The sequence below is a fragment of the Schistocerca americana genome, chromosome 2 (assembly GCF_021461395.2).
Source record: "Schistocerca americana isolate TAMUIC-IGC-003095 chromosome 2, iqSchAmer2.1, whole genome shotgun sequence".
In the NCBI taxonomy this organism is placed as follows: Eukaryota; Metazoa; Arthropoda; class Insecta; order Orthoptera; family Acrididae; genus Schistocerca; species Schistocerca americana.
In genome coordinates this window covers 1,051,354,127-1,051,371,353 of record NC_060120.1, presented here as the reverse complement: position 1 = coordinate 1,051,371,353, position 17,227 = coordinate 1,051,354,127, and the positions used below count along the sequence as shown (strand labels likewise).

The window sequence follows — 17,227 nt, the reverse complement described above, 5'->3', positions numbered from 1 at the left end:
ATCCTCATGGGGAAGTGATTTGATGTGATCAGAGACACAAAACATCATCAGAATTAACTCCCTGTTACTCACACTATCACTAAGTTTATTGTGTTGTGGAGTATCTCTCCCTGCCATTCTTGTAATGTCAGTCAGTGTTCTTGAAGAATTATAGGAGTACCTTTACTAGGTATTTGTTAGACGCAATCTCATCTGGAATTACTGACCCAAATAATTTTTGTCATACGGCCTCCAGTACTTCACAGTGGAAGGTTAAAATTGGTGTGGTTTCATCCACCTTGCTACATAGTGGCCAGGGATTCTCAGCTAGTTTACCCAGCTGATTTCTTCTAGCCTCATGGAGAAATTCCTGGCATTCCGTGACAATCTTTGATCTCATTCCAGGGGCTAATAAAGATTTCAGCTAGCAGTCTGAATAAATGTAAATGTTATGATCCTTGTAGCACCTCTGCGCACACTCTAATAACAAATAACTACACCAGGAACACTGTCGCTTGACTTTCCTCACTAGTATAGGCTGTACCCTGCATACCCTTCATCTGTTTTCGACTGGTCAGTAAACCAGACTATGTTACCTGAACGCTATTGTGGTTCATTTTTCCACTGATACCTACTTACAGTTATTATGTTGAAATGTGTATTGAAGCAGCTGGAATCTATTGTGTATTCAGCCGGCATTTCCTCAAATTATTTGCATTCTATGACCAGAAGGAAGACGTCCCACGTCCCACTTTCTCACTCCAGAATAGGTGATTAGATGTCTTGTCTCTTCCACAACTGCATGTAATGTCTTCTCATACTCCCATGAGACTAAATTTGTTCTGCACCTTGAAAATCCTATTCTTAATCTGTTAAGAGTTCTCCAAGTAGTGTAGGGTTGGTGATAACTGCAGTTAATTTCTTCCCTTTGGGTGAAGCCCTCTTGCTTAGAAGTACTTTCTTGCCACAGAATTATACATCTAATATCTGTTTTGATGGATAATGGTAACTTTTGCTGCAAAAACCTTTTCCCAGCAAAGCGATGTGCTGTGGGTGTATAATTGTACATCAGTTGTTCAGGGTTTTCAATCTGCTTCTCCCATTCTGCTTTTCCTGGCACTCTGCTTGTTATTGTTTGGGGTGCTGTGCTGGCCAAGGGGCAGTTCTTCAGGGCTGGGGTTGGTGTAACTATGCAGATTGACTTGTTTTAAGTCCATGTTATCATGCCTGGCATGGACCGGTGCTCCCCAAACTGGTACTCCGTACTCTCACACAGGGAAACAGAATCCCCAGTTGATCTGAGAAGTTTGGGATATCCTCCACATGTAGACCCTGTCAGCTTTTGCAAGATGTTCTTTCTTCATATTTTTCCTTTCAAACCTATAAAGTGTTTTCTAAAACATAGAGTGCAGTCCAGTGTAGTTCCCAGATATTTTGGGGTGTCACAATGCTCAATTTCCAACCCTCACTACATGGTATTCAGTTTCCCTTTAGCGCCTCTGTTTTTTAACATGTGTGTGTGTGTGTTTCCTGTATTCAGCTTGAAACAGTTGAGATCGTAGTACTCTCCCAACCTTGCAGAACTACATAGAATCTTCCACTTTGGAGCGAACCTCTGATTACATTTGTCAGTTTTGTTATCTCGTATAGCTTTTAGATAAGCATTTTAATGATTCACAGTGTCATATGCAGCACAGAGGGCTATAAAAGCTGTACCTGTCATTAACTTTTTCCTCACACCCATCATTTATGTGTTGACTAAGGTTAAAGACCTTGCCAGAGTCTGACATCCCTGGTGTAAAGCTAGCTTGCTCTGAAGTGGTCTTTCCATCCAAACTTGATGTAGTCGTAGTCAGTATGATTCTCTCAAAGACTTTATACAGGTGGCACAAAAGTGAGATGTTACAAATATTCTTTGGCTCTTTAGATTATTTCCCCAACTTGAGGACAGAAACAATGTGTGCTTTTCTGCAGCCGAGTTCTATATTTACAACATTCATTATATTTGTGTGGGACTGAATATCCTAGAGATTTCTTGTTTCTAATCTGTTGACCCTGATTCTGCCTCCATTGTTACCCAAAGATGCAATGGGAACATGCCCAGATGGTCTCCATAGCAGAAGTGGATGTGCTGTTAATTCCACCTGTTACGGATAGGCAGACCAATCTTTGCAACTTCCTGAGCTCATTAGCAGCCACTTTCTATTCTACTTTATTCCACTATAATGGAGCCCTATAAGTTGTTATAGGGCTTATCACAGAGTTGTGTATCTAGTACATGCCCCTAGGACTTGGATCCCAGTTTTTTCCATGTGTCCTTCCAGCATATATGAGTGCACATTTTGCCTTGGAATTTACAACCTGTTAAGTAAGAGTGTGGTCGACATTACACACAGATGGTAAAAGATGTCGCATTAATTATTTCATAGCCCATTAGAGGGAACTTTCATCCCTCATGCAGTGTCCATGAAGCACTAGTTTACTTTGAATCCTTTACTGAAATACACAAGAATACACATGAGTGCAGAGGATTATCAAAGTCACCCACATTATTACCAATTTATAGTGTGTTACCCACTTTTGTATAAATGACTTTAATTTCCCCGTGTATCTAGATGCTGCAGCATGACTCATTTTCGGACCTTTGGGGTGGCTACAAACTCAGCCTCAAAACGCGACGTGTTAGCTGCACTTATGTCTCTTCCTCTGTATCTCACTTAAAAGTTCAGAGTAAATTAATGCATTATAGACATTGCATAAAGGACACATTTTCCCGCTATTGGACTGTGAAAGAACTAAGATGATATCTTTTACCACCTGTGCATAATGATGACCACACTCTTACTACACAGACTGTATGTTGTTTATGTGAGGGGTCCAAGTTAGTTTCACATCCAGGGTTATCCTTAAATACTTCGCTACACCATCTACTGGTAATATATCATCAAACAGATGAATTGTAGAGAGCATGGCCCAGATATGCTTCCTTGTGTGCAGTACAAGAACAGTTTTCCTGGGACTGACCTTTAGATCCTGTTTCTTACACCAGTTTCGTGCAGTGTTCAGACTGCATTGTACCATTGTTCTAATGGTACTTGAAAATTTCGCATATATTATTATGAGTAAGTCATGTGTGTATCCTTGGCAAAACTCAGTACCTTTAATAAGTTCATTCACCACCAGGTTCCACAACAGTGGGATTAAGACCTCATGCAATGATCATGCGTCATTGTGGCTTCTATGTTTCATCTACTCAGTCTGGTCTTAATCCATCTACACACAGTGGTTTTAATGCCATAGTCTTCTGCAGCTCAAACTGTGGATTCAAGGATTGTATTGCTAAAAGCCCCTTCAGTATACAGGAAGATGCAGAAAGTAATTTTCTAAAGTGGAAAGTTCTTTCTACTTTCCAAACAAGTCCTCTTCAGAAGAATGGAGGACATAGTGATTGGTTTCATATCCTTGTCATTGGTGTGGTCAGTTCTTCCTGGCTTTAGATTGAAAACTATATTTAAGTGGATTAAGACTGTGTTGCACAGAAGAAAAGTGGAAGCCACCACGATGAATGAGAAAATTGTGATCAGCACAACCTAAGGATGGCTACAAGGTGGGTTTTGTTCCCACTACTGTGGAACCTAGCGGTGATTGAACTCATTGAAGAGCTAAATACAAGAGGCTACTTTTGCCAAGAATATGGAGATGACTTAGTCATAGTAATACTTGGCAAATTTGCTAGTACTATTAGAACAATGGTACAATGTGCATTGAACATTGTGCAAAACTGGTGCAGGAAACAGTGTCCAAAGGGCAGCTCAAAGAAAACTTTTGTAATACAATTTATGAGGAAGCACATGGAATGCATGTGTTGGAATCTTAAGCTTCACAATCAAACTCTAGCTGTAGAGGCAATAGTGAAGTATCTAGGGGTACCTCTAAAGCCTCTTCATGAACCCCTGCAACAAGATCAAATATCATTCCAGAATGCCTAAAAGGGGAAGTCGAGAGGTGAATCTGCTGTGGGTCCCTGGTCATACAGGAGTCATTGGCAGTGAACAAACTGGAACGGGAACTTCTGTCTAGGAAAGAAGTGATGACTCCATTTATTGCACCATAAGCTGTCACTAAGGTGCTGATTAAGTCAAAACTTTGAAACTGGGCCAGGACTATGAACCAAAAACAAAAACATGGTGTGGCAAGCTAATTATGCCATGTTTTAACAAAAGTTCTGCAATTCTGAGCTTGAACAGGAGACAGGTTAAACCCATGGGAGGACTAATGGGAACTTCAAGAAAAACCTACGTGTGATGGGTATAGAGAAATGAGCCTATAACTGTGGACTGTGTGGTGAAGAGAAGAAACTGCACCACCCACACTCTTCCAATGGAGGTCAAAGTCCTGAAGAAATTGTGTCTAATAAGGGACTAGTAAAGGGTCTCCTGCTACTCTTCAAGGGTACTCGTTGGCTTTCTTAGAATCACATTGAGTGAAACCATAGAATAAATCCTGTTTTGGTGTGGGCAAGAGGGGACAAGACCTGTCATTGTTTTTATCTCCCTGTTCAAATCAAATCAGCCCTCCAAGCATTAGGAACAACTCCTGCAGCTAGACTGACTCTAAATAGTCTGCACAGGAGTCTGACTGATCTCATTCCTGCTTGTTAAATAGAGTGAAATTCCACCTGGGCCTGGTGACTTGAACGGCTGAAACATTTCCACTATCCATTGGAGTTCTTTGAAGTCAACACATTCTCTGGAAGATTCGCAGATCTCCCACTGGTTACTGTAAATCAGTATTTCACTGAGACTGAATCTTTGCCTGTATTATTATCAAAGTGCATTGAGGGAAGTAAGCATGAGGAGCACATCCAGTGTCTTGTGAGCTTCCCTTGTATTCATCCCATCCTCCTCCATTAGTGTACCTCCTGGATTTTTTTGGTTTTCTTGTGAGAATTTTGTGACGTCTGGCCCTGACAGCTGTACATTCTACCTCCTCACACAATACCTCCCAGGATGATTGTTTGCTTGCTTAATAGCAAGACTGTACACTGTATAGCAAGATTCTCCTGATATTTTTCCCATTATCCTTCCATTCTTACAAAGTCTTCTTACCTCCTTACATTGCCATTCGAGGTTCTTGTTCAGCAATGGATTTTTGTTCGTGTATTTCCTGCTGATTCGACAGCTGTCTAAGTGTGATGTCATGAAGGCAGACAGTACTTTATCTGCCAAATATTTTTAATCCACTGGATTTCTTACCACAGTTGTAAATTCAGACGAGTATGAGTTTAGATCTTTCCTATATTTGTGTACAAGTCCCAGTCTCTTTTCCTATGGTTCCTATAGGTCTTGGTCAGTTTAACACCCTTTCAACCCCAAACTTAATATTGGGAGTGTTAAATAACTCATAAATGGCACCATAACCTGTCTGTTGATAAATGAAATTGTGTGACTAGTACTTACATTTCAGACTGTCTTTTCTCAAATATGATGTATTCCAGATTTCAAACTACACTTTCAAGAATTTGTGTCATTTATCACTATGGATACAATCTGAAGAAAACTCATTAGCATTAGGTAACAGAAATTAATAACTTGTCATTCACCAAAATATTGCAAACAGTAAGTTTTTACATATACAGGTATATTACACTAATCTTTGATGGGCAATGTGGACTGGCTTCTGTGAGCTTGGGATCTACCAAATTTTCGTTGGTCTTTGAACTGTTCCCTTAACAATTTGTAATATAAATGAGTAAATCATTAAATCCATGACCATTGTGGGTAGCATACGTATGTTCTGCTATTTAGCTTCATTGTCTTGTGTTAAGGTGCAGGTCCTTGGGTTTTCAGGTTTTGAGTTTTGATTCATTATATGGTCAGTGATAAAATTCTTTGCATAGTGAAACGCATCTTTTTATCACTGCAGAATGAAATTGTACACACGCACTGACACTGTCAGACAATTCCCGTATCGGTACAATCAGTGTTGCCACTCTTAAGATCTCGGTTACACATCCACACATAGCATCTGCCCATGAAACACTCAAACTGTCTCTACCTTCAACCACCAAACCTCGGTTGTCGTTCAAAGTAAACTATACATCACAATGCCGACATGACTCTTAACCTTATTAGTTCTTAATTAATGTTGGATGCAAATTTACTGTGTAATGTAGTGATTCCTAATATAACAGGAAGCCCATTCCTTGTTCATTGAAATAAAATTTAAAATATGATTGATCCGATATGATGTGAGGATGGTAACTGTAGACGCACAAAACAACAAAATTGGCCATAATATTACTGAAATAAATATCCATCAGTATCCGTAGATCTGAGGAATATGGATCTGGAATTGTATTTTGTAGAACATGCGTATGAAAAGTAATCAGTGTTTTCATATTACTGATTAAATTATGTCACATTAATTAAAACTCTGTTCTTTTTCAGAAGATTAGCTGAAGTATTGTGATCTTCTGATTCGGTTAAGATACTCAGTCATTTTGGAATGCTGTTTATCAAAACTATCTAAAACAAATATGTGCTGTGCTTTCATGTCAAAGATATGAAAAATTTGCCAACATGTAAGATAAAGGAATTACATTATAGGTGGAAGCTGAGAAATGATATTGTTACTGAGCTGTTGGGAATGGCCTTCTGATTAAGCACACACATATAAATGACTCAAATTTATTGATACAGGTCATAACTGTCTTATATAATGATCAATACTGGTAACGTTTTGTGCTGATGAAGTAAAGAAAAAAGAAAATAATCTTAAGGCAAACAACTGTACATAAGTGAGGCATTTGCTTGAATGTTTTGACATTAAGATCTTTAATGCTTTAATGATTTATTTTTTTTTGGGGGGGGGGGGAGGGGGGGGAGTAAATCAAGAGGATATGCCATAAATTTTTAATTTTTCTTTACTTTTGCACCTGTGTATAGAAAGAGAGAGCTACCATTAACTCACTGGTAGGAACCGCATCTCCTTGTAATGCACGAACTTTTCTGCTTAGGGAATCAGTGTGGCTTAGGGAATCAGTATGTTGATGCATTTCTCTAGGCATGTGGGGAACCATATATTCGTATCTGCTCATCCTTAAAGTCCATCATGCCAACCAACTTGGGTCTTTTAAATTTAAGAGCCATAGTATGGCAGTATAATCAGTGACTGCTGTGAAATGTCTACTATACAGGAAGCCCATCAACTCTTCCTCAGCTGTATTATAATTAATTTCTTCTTCATTGATCTGGTGGGATGCGTAACCACCTGATTTCTTTTCACTGTCACCGATGGCATAATCACTGTCGTTGCAGGATAAAAGAACAGTTTTTTTTCAAAATATGAATGAATGATAGAAGTGATTTGGTCAGAATATCTTGAATTTGATTCATTGTTGAATGATATTCTGTGGCCCAGTTGATTGGTATTCCTTTTTTCAGTAATTTTGTTAAAGGCATCTTGACAGTGGTGTAATCTTGTACAAATTAGTGAGACCAAGGAATGACAGCAGTTCTTTCACATCTTTGGGTGAAAGAAATTATTGACAGCTTCCATGAAACGCGGATCTGTTTTTACTCCAGTATAACTGATAATATGGTCCTGATATTTCTCCTGAAACACTAGAAAAAAGCCCTACGCCAACTTTAAACTTAAATTGTCAATTTGTAAATGCAGTAATATGCTTCTCAGATGCTCTTGTCTATCATCCTCGAAAAGACACTCATATCATCAAGATATATTAAACACATGGTGGGTTTCAACACATACAGTAAAAAGTCTGCAAACTGCTGAAAAGTGGTGGATGCATTTCTCAAACTATACATTCTAAGAAACTCACATAGTCTAGAATATGTGACAAATGTCATTTTAAGTCTGTCTTGAAGTGCATTTAGAATTTAATGATAGTCTGATTTCATAACTAAGGTGGTAAAATATTTGCAGTTTCCTGATCAGCCAAGTGTTTCACGAATACAAGGCTCTGGATGTGTGTTGGGGGTAGTTACCCAATTCACTGCTTGCATATCAACACAAAGGCAGTAAGGTTTCTCACCATTAATGCATTTCTTGTGCACAGGAATTACAAACAGTGCTGAGGGGCTAGAGGGAAGACGTAATATTCTGGCCTCTAACTACTGTTGTTTGTTATCGTCCACAGCCGGTTGTAAATGACAAAGGATGTAATAAGGCTTTTCAGCTATTAACCATACATTCTGTGTCAGAATTTCATACAGTGCTAAACTTGTGGCTGGTAAATACTGCTTTTTTTTTTTTTTTCAAACAGTCACATGACTTCGTCCAACACCAGGCAGAACGAGTTTCTGTTCAGATTGGATAAATGAATTAATTTATCTTTTAACTAGATTCTGAGGGATGGCATGATTGCATACACTTCTTAGATGAGCAACAATGTTTCTTTATTTTAAACTTCTGATGCTGCTTTCTCTTGTGTACAGTCAGCATTGTTGCACATAAAACCACAACATCTCCCTCTCCAAAATTATCTACAGAAAAGAGGATATAAAATACATTGTTTATATTTTTGGGTTTGCAAAGACTTCTTTTTATGTGAACCTAGACGTGGTCGAAAACTTCATTCTGCTTGAGTCTTTGGAAGCCTGGTACGCCTCGGTAGTGGCACAGGAAATCATTCCCTAGAATGGCATCTAAATCCTGCTGTCTTTTTCTGAGCTTCTCATATCAAAATCATATTTTCATCTACCCATCTCTATCTCAACATGACAAGTTTCTAAAGGATTGTTAATCTCTGCCCCCAGTTCACTAATGTGACAGCAAGGTGGCTTCAGTACCTGCTTATCCCAAGGGAGTAGAAGTAGTAAGCTCACATGAGAGTCCTTGCCTACCACAACCATGACAAATTTGCCTTTAATGTTGCCTACAACATTCACATTTTCCACCTCCAATAACCTGCAAAAAATAATTGGATTGACTGATTTTAATTGGAGCTTGATTTGGTGACCACATTGGCCCCCATGGCATTCCCTGACGTGAACTTCATTACTTTTAAAACTTTGAAATCTTTTCTTGTCTTGGTTTTGTCTGTTTTGTGATCAGTTGCAGTCAGCACTTAGGTGCTACATCTCTCTACAACAAGTACAACAAGGGGTACCACAATTATTGGGAATATGCCCTAAGCACCTGCAACACACACAGTTTGTCTCACCTCATTTGAGACGAGGATGACACCCCCAATCTGTGGGTAAATGAAATGATCATGTGGCATTGATGGCTGGAGGGCCCGTCTGAGAAAGTTTGGCCACCAGGTTGCAAGTCTTATTTCAGGTGATGCCACATTGGGTGACTTCCGTGTTGGTGATGATGATGGTGATGGTGGTGATGATGATGATGATGATGATGATGATGATGATGATGATAACACGAAACCCAGTCCTTGAGCACCCCACCAAGAAGCGAACCCAGGTCCGCTGCATGGTACGTTGCCACTCAGCTAACCAGGTGGACTAATATGTGGGTTATCCGCATAATGAATACATGTATTACTCACTTCCTCATATAGGGAGTCATTCCTCACTTGGCCTGAGCTCAGGCTATAATATGACACAAGCATGAGATTGTGCATATCAGGTCGGCAAAATTTCAAAATCCTCTCCTGCCTGTTGTCAAAGGATGAATAACTTATTGCTGGAGAAGCTTACACCTCTTTCATCAGTATACCATTCTGTCAGCCCCATAACACATTGAAACTCCTGGCATTTTGCAAGGATTAGACTGATTCAATGTACGTTCGAGCGTCTACTAACAACTTCACACACACAACATTCAACTGAAATTTGTCGAGTCCTGAACACACATGGCCTAAATCACACACATGCTACTGAACTGCGGCCACATTTTCAGAGGCCCTTCCCAAAAGAAAGGAATGGAAGTATTGGCAAGAAAACTGTTTACTAGACTGGCCTACATTGCAGAAGAGGGGCTGACAACATGCCATGCATAATCATCCAATGTTGCCTGAACATCTTAATGTCCCTTTCAAGCAGTTGGAGGCACTTGTGTTGGCTGCAACTGCTCTTGCAGTTCTAAATTTCTAAGAGAACAGGCTGCTACTTGTTCTCGCAAAGCTTTGAGTGAGTCACTACTGCTCACTTCTGCACTACCCACCAACTGCATGCATAAAATGGGTGTGTTGTTCATCCGTGGCTACACCATTCTTGGAAAGCAGCACACAAAAGAAAAATACATTTATCTTTTTAAAAGCTCTAGGTGTTCCGGAAGTTTCCATCAGGAGGAGAGGGAGGGGGGAGGTTAGTAGCTCCACCATGTTCCTTTAGTGGCACTTAAATCAGATGATGACATGACGGGTATGATCCCAAGGATGAATACAAGACCCTCAGGCAGGGAGTAGTGGTGCTACAGCAGGCTGTAGGAAGGTGAAGAAACACGTGGACAGGCACCAGGTGGTCGATGGGCAGCACAGTTTGGCTAGTTGTGCCACACTGGTGGCATGAACTCCAGAATATAACAGGGCTGACTGGCAATCCATTGTAGTGTGACCAGCTGGACTTTGCCTGACACGAGCGGTGAAATACACCAACCTAGCTCTGGGTAGCCAGCAAGGCCCTGGGGAGGTTGTGTTGATGGTGCACCTCAGGGCATGTCCAGGTAGTAGTGGCCCCAGCAAGTACTGACATCTGTTTCATAGCAAAGCAAGGCCCTGGGGAGGTTGTGTTGATGGTGCACCTCAGGGCATGTCCAGGTAGTAGTGGCCCCAGCAAGTACTGACATCTGTTTCATAGCAAAGCTCGGCACAAAATAAATGTGACCTTTTTTGTGGACCAAAATGTGGGCTAGCCCACTGATTACAGTTTGTAGATGTGTGGAGCAGTCTCCAAAGGAGTGGGCATCCAATGGAGATAAAAGTGAGTCAAAAGGTATAACAGGTAAAACTTGGATATAAAGTCAAGTACAGATTACAGTGGAGCCACCCTGGAGTTACAGACCAAACCACTGGCCATCAGATGTCTTATCAGTAGTGGAGCAAAATCTGAGAACCATTAGAAGGGAAAGATCTCAAGCTTTGCTGAAAATTCAAGCCTTGCACAGATGTAGTGTGAGGAAACTTCATCTGTCAGGATTTTTGTGGAACAGACATCATTTGTACTGAGATAATGAATTTCCCTGGCCTGTAGGTCACAAGAGCTAGTACTGGAGTGTTAGAAGTAAAAGTTTTAAGTAGAAAAAAATTTAAAATCAGCACTAAAATAGCCCTGGTATCCCCCCCTAGAATGGCAGCAGCATGCGCTGGCAAATACACATGGAAGGCGCGCACCTCCCCCCCTTTGAGGGGTCACCCGCACTGCCTCCGCCAGTTGGCCTGCATACTATTTGTTTGTTTCTTTCACCAGTTGACTCGGCTGAATCAAATTATCGAGTAATCGTACTTTCCTATATAGCACACGAATCCGTGTCATCGTATTTTATAAGTTTCTTTCTGGCACATAGATAGCTAAAACATACCTACGAGAAAAGTCGTGGCTATTCTAGTGCTCTCAATACGTTATTCTGTCTGGCATTTGTTCAAGAAAAGTCACGAATATTCTACTGTTTTGTGACTAAAAAGAGACTAATGGGAGTGATTCTTCAATACAAGCAAACGAGCATAAACACTCGTAATGATTGTGATTCTATTATGCAAGTGTTGTCTGTTTGTCCTAGATCTGACTATCCTACTTTGTACAAAATATTTGCTTGTCTACCTGTACCTTTTGCTACAGTAGAAAGAAGTTTTTCATTATTGCAGCATGCAAAGATATAGCTGAGGTCAACAATGGAAGAATTTGCTTAGCTCTGTTGAACACTCACCCTAACTTTGATTGCTGTATTGATGATTTAAATAACCAATTTGCCAGGAAGAATAGGCACATAGAATTCATCATTTAAGGAAGAGCACCACAATTGTAACTTTTTACATCATAAGATGGCATGTCTTGTATATGTTTATAATAAGTTTAAATAAAACTTTCTTAAACTTTGCATGTGACTTGATTTTTTTAATTGTGATAAAAGTAAAGGTAGCTCAAGATATCTTTAGTGCCCCCTCCTTGAGGTTTTTCTGTATCTGTCACTGGCAACATGCTCAGCTGAGAGAATTTGCATATCATGGAATGTCAGTGCAGGCTTTGAAAAACAAAAGAGCATCAAATGCTGAATTCAGAACCAAACTCAGTTATAAATAGTCGCCTGACAACAACAACAGTTCACAGTCTGATTGGACACCTGGCACCAAGTACATATAACAGGAAGACATACCACTGTATGAACATTGTTGGGTCAGTTGTTGAAATATTGTGCATAAAACAAAAACAAGAAGTTAGCAGTTCATCTGGAAGCACACCATTAATCAACCATACTGAGATAACTTGAGAGATCATGTCTCAGTTTGACAGAGCACTGAAAGGCCCAAGTCAAAACAAGGCCCCGGTGGTAGACAACATTCCTTTAGAACTACTGATAGCCTTGGGAGAGCCAGGCCTAACAAAACTCTAGCATCTAGTGAGCAAGATGTGTGAGACAGGTGAAATACCTTCAGACTTCAAGAAGAATATAATAATTCCAATCCCAAAGAAAGCAGGTGTTGACAGATGTGAAAATTACAGAACTATCAGTTTAATAAGCCATGGCTGCAAAATATTAACACGAATTATTTACAGACGAATGGAAAAACTGGTAGAAGCTGGGCTCGGGGAAGATCAGTTTGGATTTTGGAGAAATGTTGGAACATGTGAGGCAATACTGACCCTACGACTTATCTTAGAAGCTAGATTAAGAAAAGTCAAACCTACGTTTCTAGCATTTGTAGACTTGGAGAAACCTTTTGACAATGCTGACTGGAATACACTCTTTCGAATTCTGAAGGCGGCAGGGATAAAATACAGGGAGCTAAAGGCTATTTACAATTTGTACAGAAACCAGATGGCAGTTATAAGAGTTGAGGGGCATGAAAGGGGAAGCAGTGGTTGGGAAGGAAGTGAGGCAGGGGTATAGCCTCTCCCCAATGTTATTCAATCTGTATATTGAACAAGCAGTAAAGGAAACAAAAGAAAAATTAGGAGTAGGTATTAAAATCCATGGAGAAGAAATAAAAACTTTGAGGTTCACCAATGACATTGTAATTCTGTCAGAGACAGCAAAGGACTTGGAAGAGCAGTTGAACGGAATGGACAGTGTCTTGAGAGGATATAAGACGAACATCAACAAAAGAAAAATGAGGATAATGGAATGTAGTCGAATTAAGTCGAGTGATGCTGAGTGAATTAGATCAGGAAATGAGACACTTAAACTAGTAAATGAGTTTTGCTATTTGGGGAGCAAAATAACTGATGATGGTCGAAGTAGAGAGGATATAAAATGTAGACTGGCAATGGCAAGGAAAGCATTTCTGAAGAAGAGAAATTTGTTAACATCGAGTATAGATTTAAGTGACAGGAAGTTGTTTCTCAAAGTATTTGTATGGAGTGTAGCCATGTATGGAAGTGAAACATGGACAATAAATAGTTTGGACAAGAAGAGAATAGAAACTTTCGAAATGTGGTGCTACAGAAGAATGCTGAAGATTAGATGGGCAGATCACATAACTAATGAGGAGTTACTGAATAGAATTAGAGAGAAGAGAAATTTGTGGCACAACTTGACTAGAAGAAGGGATCGGCTGGTAGGGAATATTCTGAGGCATCAAGGGATCACCAATTTAGTATTGGAGGGCAGCGTGGAGGGTAAAAATCGTAGAGGGAGACCAAGAAATGAACACACTCAACAGATTCAGAAGGATGTAGGTTGCAGTGGGTACTGGGAGATGAAGAAGCTTGCACAGGATAGGGTAGCATGGAGAGCTGCATCAAACCAGTCTCTGGACTGAAGACCACAACAACATGTATTTCAAATGTATTCTCTGAAAGGCATCTTCATTTGCCCGGAATATGTACACATTATAACTACTTAGTTTACATTTTGGGGCAATGTACCTATTGGTTACAAACAGTTCTGGCAATTGATTTTTGCTATGACGTAGTAACATTTTGAATTCTAGTTATAGGTTGCGTGGACAGTTTTCTACATATTGTGTTTCTGTTGCATTTTCAGTGCTGTTCCTCTTCTTATAATTGCCACTTGGGGTTTTGTTTTCCATATTTCACAGCACCAGGAACTGAACACTTGTTTTGATGTGATGTTTTGGTCTGTGTTGCCAAGAAATAACAAATACGCTCAGACTGACAACTGAACAAAACTACTTTCAGTTCAAGAATCAATATCAGGAACATTAGCAAAAACTTTCATCAGTCATCTCGAAAATCAGATATTTAAAAAGATAACCACTAATGAAAGTTTTAAAATCATATATTGGTAGAGATATGTGCACGTCATTATTTGTCTGGCAGATGAGCCAAATGAAAAAATAGATGAACTCCACTTGGAAATCAACGAAGCACATCAGAACACAAAATTCACACTTTAAAAAGAAAAAGTCAATCAAATAAATTTTCTTGACATAACAATAACGAAACAAAACGGCAAACATAATTTAAGATCTTTAGAAAATCAACAGCCACAGATACAATACTACATTCCATATCTTATCATCCCCACAATCATAAGCTTGCAGCACTAAGACATACATTATATAGATTAAACACGATCCCTCTCAGCAAGAAAAACTATGAAAAAGAAATGAGTACAATCAAACAAATAGCTAGGAACAATGGGTAATACACACATGTAGTAGACAGACTCGATAAAAAAATATAAACACAAATACAAAACAAACAGAACACTTCTAGGATACAATCTACAAACTCACAAACACACTCAACAATCACAAACAATGACAGCATCACACAGAATAAAGCAGATGGTACACTATTACTTACACACATAAATTAACACACAGAGTGGCAAACATACTAAAGAGACAGGGCTTTCAAATAGCATATAAGACTGGGGAAATCCTCCAATCACACCTACTACCAAGAGGGATAAATTCCAGGGATCAGGAAAATATAAACTTGAATATCAAAGTTGTGATGCAGTGTACATAGGCATGACATGCAGGAATTTTAAAACACGTTACAAAGAACATATGAGGTGTCACAAGTACGAAACAAACCATTCCACATTTGCAAAACATTTAGAATACCATTACCACCAGCCTACAAACATGAAACGAGAAATGAAAATAAACCACCATTACAAATACCTTACACAAATACAAGAAAACTTCCACATTCAGAAAGCCATTGCTGAAAACAAACATGTGATAAATGTGCACACATACATCAGTATAGACTCCCTACTACACTTGATAAAAGAAAAGAAAGCTCACCAAAACAAATACTATTTCACACACACACACACACACACACACACACACACACAAACGGATCACACACATCTAAAAAATTACACTCAATTACACTCAAAAGCTGGCAATAACATCCAACAGTCAGGAATACAAACCAAAACATTGCATCAAAACAAGTGTTCAGTTCCTAGTGCTGTGAAATGTGGAAAACAAAAACCCCATGTGGCAATAATAACAAGAGGAACAGCACCAAAAACCAAACAGAAACATAATATGTATAAAATTCTCACTGCAACCTGTAAGTAAAATTTAAAATATTACTACATCAAAGCAAAAACCAACCACCAGAACAGCTTATAACCGATAGGTAAATTACTCCAAAATGTAAACGAAATAGTAAAAATCTGTAGATATTCCAGGCCACTTTAGTTGCCTTGCAAAGAATAAATGCAAAACGCGTATGGCACAAAAATTGTGTTTCATTCAGTTGTAGTTGTTGTTGTTGTGGTCTTCAGTCCTGAGCCAGGTTTGATGCAGCTCTCCATGCTACCCTATCCTGTGCAAGTTTCTTAATCTCCCAGTACCTACTGCAACCTACTTGATTGTGAATCTGCTTAGTGTATTCATTTCTTTGTCTCCCTCTACGATTTTTACGCCCCATGCTGCCCTCCAATGCTAAATTTGTGATCCCTTGATGCCTCGAACATGTCCTACCAACCGGTCCCTTCTTCTCATCAAATTGTGCCACAAACTCCTCTTCTCCCCAATTCTATTCAATACCTCCTCATTAGTTATGTGATCTAGCCATCTAATCTTCAGCATTCTTCTGTAGCACCACATTTCGAAAGCTTCTATTCTCTTCCTGTCCAAACTATTTATCGTCCATGTTTCACTTTCATACATGGCTACACTCCATACAAATACTTTCAGAAACAACTTCCTGACACTTAAATCTATATTCGATGTTAACAAATTTCTCTTCTTCAGAAACACTTTCCTTGCCATTGCCAGTCTACATTTTATATCTTCTCTACTTGACCATCATCAGTTATTTTGCGCCTCAAATAGCAAAACTAATTTACTAGTTTAAGTGTCTCATTTCCTAATCTAATTCCCTCAGCATCGCCCGACTTAATTCGACTACATTCCATTATCCTCGTTTTTCTTTTGTTGATGTTCATCTTATATCCTCCTTTCAAGACACTGTCCATTCCATTCAACTGCTCTTCCAAGTCCTTTGCTGTCTCTGACAGAATTACAATGTCATCGGCGAACCTCAAAGTTTTTATTTCTTCTCCATGGATTTTAATACCTACTCCGAATTTTTCTTTTGTTTCCTTTACTGCTTACTCAATATACAGATTGAATAACATTGGGGAGAGGCTACAACCCTGTCTCATTCCCTTCCCAACCACTGCTTCCCTTTCATGCCCCTCGACTCTTATAACTGCCATCTGGTTTCTGTACAAATTGTAAATAGCATTTTGCTCCCTGTATTTTACCCTTACCACCTTTAGAATTTGAAAGAGAGTATTCCAGTCAACATTGTCAAAAGCTTCCTCTAAGTCTACAAATGCTAGAAACGTAGGTTTGCCTTTCCTAAATCTTTCTTCTAAGATAAGTCGTAAGGTCGGTATTGCCTCACGTGTTCCAGTATTTCTACGGAATCCAAACTGATCTTCCCCGAGGTCGGCTTCTACCAGTTTTTCCATTCGTTTGTAAAGAATTCGTGTTAGTATTTTGCAGCTGTGACTTATTAATTGATAGTTCTGTAATTTTCACATCTGTCAACACCTGCTTTCTTTGGGGTTGGAATTATTATATTCTTCTTGAAGTCTGAGGGTATTTTGCCTGTCTCATATATCTTGCTCACCAGATGGTAGAGTTTTGTCAGGACTGGCTCTCCCA

The 17,227-nt window shown here is 39.3% G+C and overlaps 1 protein-coding gene across 1 annotated transcript in view; it reads left to right on the top strand.

The window, feature by feature from the left end:
- The window catches only part of LOC124596463 (zinc finger protein OZF-like), a 170,016-nt gene that overhangs the window by 118,474 nt on the left and 34,315 nt on the right, over positions 1 to 17,227 (top strand). The gene's annotated exons all lie outside the window — the stretch shown is intronic.